The sequence below is a fragment of the Rhodnius prolixus genome, unplaced genomic scaffold (genome assembly GCF_049639745.1).
Source record: "Rhodnius prolixus isolate KJV_2025 unplaced genomic scaffold, Rpr scaffold_4, whole genome shotgun sequence".
NCBI classification, from domain to species: domain Eukaryota; kingdom Metazoa; phylum Arthropoda; class Insecta; order Hemiptera; family Reduviidae; genus Rhodnius; species Rhodnius prolixus.
Window position 1 is genome coordinate 17,248,226 of NW_027411614.1, and position 5,371 is coordinate 17,253,596.

The following is a 5,371-nucleotide window of genomic DNA, read 5'->3' on the forward strand; positions in this document are numbered from 1 at the left end:
TTTGATTTCTTCATTAAGAACTAATTATATTCGGTATACCCGATACCAACTGATAATAATGCCTCTTTGATCGGAGACTCACTGAGAGCAACCCCCCTTAAGTTAAATAACACCTTGAAATGCTCCCTTCTTTTTTCTTTAACAACTGTGATTTCATCACTTTTTTTTATCCAATTCAAATGCTATTTTATTTAGGATATGCATTAAATTCAAAAAACCAATATCATAAACATTTTCTTGGCCGTATAAATCCAGAATTTGTTGGCATCTCTAGATTAAGCAATTGCAAAAAAGTATAGTTCAGTGAAAATAGGCTTTCTTACTGCCAGTAAATAAGAAATATTCAAAGTAAAAGACAAAACAAATTTGCTAATATCCAGTTTATAATTCATTTTCTTTGATAAAAGATAAGCTGACTTTTATGCTGACACCTGACAATGACCAAAAAAACTAATTTTGGAAAATAAAATGCGATTGCGGAACTGCTCCCTTACGTACAAGTCATTCACTTATAGCATAACTGTTCCTTGCCTAATTTTGACATCATTACCGATTTTGAATCCAAAAAGTTAGTAAAAGATAATAGTTAACAAACGAACGAATAAAAATAATAAATAATAATAGAAAGCTTCATATGTGGATCTTTTAAAAAGTAAAGATAAAAATCACAGATTTGGAAGACGAAAATACTGTTAGAATCTTATGAATTTGGTTTTAGTTATTAATTTTTATGTTTTCCCTTCTCCTTTGTATTGAACAGAAACAACATCAAGTTAGTGTAGCACGGTGTCAGAACTGGCGCCGTAGGCACCCTGCTGCGACCGATACAAATAACAACATGCCCTACTTCAATTAATATACGTAATCGATGTTCATTTTTATTTCTAATGGAAATTAAAGGTTGTATTTTAAATAAATTATTCGTCCCAATTATGTATTTAACACCTTAAAATTCGATACTTCAAATATCTCATATTTCCTCCATGTATTTAGTTATACAAGGGTCGTTTGAAAAGTCCGTGCAAAGTCAGAGAGATAGCACTACTGGCGCGTATCGAGGTTATGTTTAGTTAGTAGCATCTCTTGGAAGAACACACACCAAGTTTCAGCCAGATCGGTCTATTTCTTTGTGTTTGGCATTCGTTTGAATCGAGGTAGTCGAGTGATTTTCAAAAAATTGACGAAAAAGAATTTCGTGTGTTGATTAAACACTACTTTATGAAAGGCAAAACGCCTCAGGAGACTAAAGAGAAGCTTGATAAACATTATGGTGACTCTGCACCTTCGATTAGAACAGTTTATAAGTGGTTTCAAAATTGTCGGAGTGGCCATATGGGCACAAGTGACGCTGAACGTTCTGGACGCCCTGTTGAGGTTACTACTCCAGAAATCATTGATAAAATCCATGATATGGTGATGGATGACAGAAGAGTGAAGGTGCGTGAGATTGCTAGTGCTGTGGGCATCTCGAATGAACGGGTACATAATATTTTGCATCAACATTTGGACATGACAAAGCTATCCGCAAGATGGGTGCCGCGATTGCTCACGCTTGACCAAAAACGAAATCATGTGAAGTGTTGCAAGGACGGTTTGCAGCTGTTCCAGAAGAATCCGCAGGACTTTAAGCGTCGTTTCGTCACTGTGGATGAAACATGGATACATCACTACACTCCTGAGACCAAAGAACAATCTAAACAATGGGTTACCAAGGGGGAATCTGCGCCAAAAAAGGCGAAGACCGTTCCTTCGGCCGGAAAGATTATGGTGACTGTCTTTTGGGATTCGCAAGGAATAATCTTCATCGACTATCTGGAAAAGGGTAAAACTATTACAGGTGCATATTATTCATCGTTATTGGACCGTTTGAAAACCGAGCTGCAAGAAAAACGCCCACGATTGGCCCACAAAAAAGTCCTTTTCCATCACGACAACACACCAGCTCACACCTCAGCAGTTGTGGTCGCAAAATTAATGGAAATAGGGTTCCAACTCGTTTCACATCCCCCCTATTCTCCAGACTTGGCTCCCTCGGACTACTATTTGTTTCCCAATATGAAGAAATGGCTGGCGGGAAAAAGATTTTATTCAAACGAGGAGGTGATTGCAGAAACGAATGGCTATTTTTCAGACTTGGACAAATCCTATTATTCGGAAGGGATCAACAAACTAGAGCTGCGTTGGACGAAGTGTATAAGCCTAAAAGGAGACTATGTTGAAAAATAAAAAAGGTTTACCCTAAAAATTAAGTAGTTTTTATTTTTGCACGGACTTTTCAAACGACCCTCGTATTCACCGGTGACTAAGAATAAATGAACAATGAAAATAATGTAAACTCTACAAAAAAAATAAATAAATAAATAATAATAAATAAAAGAGTGAAAGAAATAATAGTCGTAATGAACGTCATATAATTACAATCAAAGGGAATCATTGTCAGGAAAAATAAAATTATCAGCGCTAGAGTTTGTGTTGTGGGGCGATCTAGAGGAGGGAGAGATCTGGAAGCGGTTACCAAAATTTATCTTAGTTGAATCAACAACACACTGTCGGAACGTTTCATCGAATCGAACAAATTTAACAAAAAAAAATTTTTTTTTTGGAATAGTTCTTTCGAAATATTGACGTTTTGGCATTTTTAAAGTTGTGTGTATGAAGGGCTGGTCAGCAGTTTTGCAGATCTAGAAATCAGACACAATGTTCATCCCGATTCACTCGAAGATTCACAAATAAATCATTTTCTATCACTTTTCCTGACTCAGATGACATCTTGTCAAATATCTTTATTAATTTTGTTAATAAATATACAAAAACACACAATTTAATTTTAAACCTAAGCGTCTACTGCATGGATTGAAGTCCGTTAGCTAAAGCAAACTTAGTTGTACAATATCTTATTATAAAAACATATATTTCAAACATACATCACTCAAACGATCTTTCAAATAATATGGACCAAAAACCGATAGATATCGGGCATTTAACACTAAACAGTGTAAAAAAGATAATATTAAAAAATGTCGATTCCTTATCTAGCCAATTTTCTTTACTTCTGTACAATCCATAGGGAAGCTAATAGTGATAATAATACTAAAATTATTAATAAAAGAATTATCTCCCACAAATACGTGCACACCCATACAAACCATGCGTAAATATGAATTATCACTTTCAATCTTAATCCTATAAATAAATGAAAAGATCAAAGAAAAATTATTCAGTATTAAATATGGAATTAATAAGTTTTTATAAATCGCGAGGAGTTTGAATAATTGATCTGGCACGTTATTATGATTAAATTGCTGATTTCAATCGTTGATTATAGTTATGCGTTTGGGTGTAGTTCATATCAAAGGGGGAAAAAATGAAATAAAATAAAATAGCAGCAAAATGGTCTCATGATTTTTTAGTACTTTTATTAAGTTTAGATTCTAATAAATATTTTACGCAAATACTGATTTATTTTTATTTCTAATAATGATTCTTATGATTGAGAATCCTGACAGGTGGATCAGATCACTTACAGAACTTAAATAAAACGTGGAATTGAAAATGGATTCTTTAATTTTATTTGAAATGATTTAACAAATAATAATAATAACGGGGGAGGTATTAGCTATGTGGTTAGCGTACTCGATTCCCACGCAGAGGTCCTGGGTTCGAATCCAGCTGCTGACCCTTAGATTTTCTCTTCCTAGGAGCCTCTTATAGCTCACTGTCCGGTGATGGACAGTGTTGTCTGTAACCAGAGAACACTGTCCGGAGGCCGGCAGTGCACTGAAAAAAGCTCCGAGCGCTAATAACCTCAGCTGTTGATGCGCTAAAAAAAAAAAAAATATATATGATGCATACCGATCTCAGTCTGGAATAACATTTATGCAATGACAGGTGAAATTTTAATGTTTCAAGCAAATGAACCAATTTCCTCTTCTTCGCTTTTGATGGTATAAATTTTATATTCTTTATTAGTCTGTATAAACATTCTGTTTACATTAATAATAATAAGGATATCAGCGAGACTCGCACGGTATAGCGTACTGGATGGCCACGCGGAGATCCCAGTCGCGATTCCAGCTACTGATCCTTTATTTATGTGAATTTCTTTTTGCTCTCAGCCCGTTTATGCTGTCGGAGGCCAGCAGTGTCCTGAATAAAGCTCATGGCGCCATTGATCTTGGATGTTGACGCGCCTTATATTAAAAAAATAATTATAATATTGAAAATCCCATTATTGGATTAACGATGGAGTAATTATTACTTAATGTTTTACTAATGGAATAGTTCAGATTAATATGGATAACTTAGGGCGTATTAGTTTATTTTTGCTTTAAATATGGAGGAATAGAAATGGACTATTTGTGCAGCGGTTAAAGCCCAGATATTTCATTGAAAGGAAAAAAAAAAAATTACCTCTTCTTCAGCACAAAGTATGTGTTGAGTATGTTTATCTATTCATCCAGCCAACTTAATAGTAAGTGAGTGATTTAATGTGCAACCAACCAAACCATCTTGTGCCTAAACCGTCCTATAAATAAGAAAACAAAGAGGAGGGGCTAGAGAGAGGGACCTAATTTGGAAAACGTACACGTGGCTCAGTCAGATAACAAATATAACAAAAAGTGAAATAGTAGTTTGTAGATGTTTAATGGCGCCAACCGGTGTACATATTTCAAAAGGTAAACTTGTTTGTAAGTCAAAGTAGTTTGATTTAACAAAATATTTACACAAACCTTTTGGAATTTTAGAATTAGTTTTTCTTGGAGCTGAAATTTACTAAATATGCTACTATTATTATTATTTATTTTTCTGTATTTAACACTGCATTGCCAATCCAGACTCAATTTGACGCCAAAAAACTAGGAATGGCTCTGTTTCCCCTCATCTCATAGCTATCCCAAAATGCTCTTAGATATGCTATCCCCACTCTCTCACTACTGAAGACCACGGAATTCTTAGTTTCTTTCTGCAGATTAGTTTACTTAAATCATAGGAGCCATTTTGACTTCAGATTGGCATTACACGTAAATAATATCGGGGTCATTTCGACTCCTGATTTGTAATACAAATAGATTTTCTGTTATTAGCTTGACTCCAGATTGCCTAAATGCATATTTGATAAATTTACACAATTTTCATAGAAAGTACCAAGGCAAAAAAAAAAAAATAGCCTCTTTCTAGAACTGATTTTCTGTCCGAATTGCAGCAAAAACATGCAGCAAATTAGGTAATTTCCGATCCGTGCCCACAGCGCCCAGTAATTGAAAAAATAATGAGTGTAATTAAAAAAATGAAAATGTCCCTGATCAGAAGGCAGTCAATCAGGATTCTAGAAAATACTTAAATTACTGCGATCCTAAGTTGAAGTTAATTC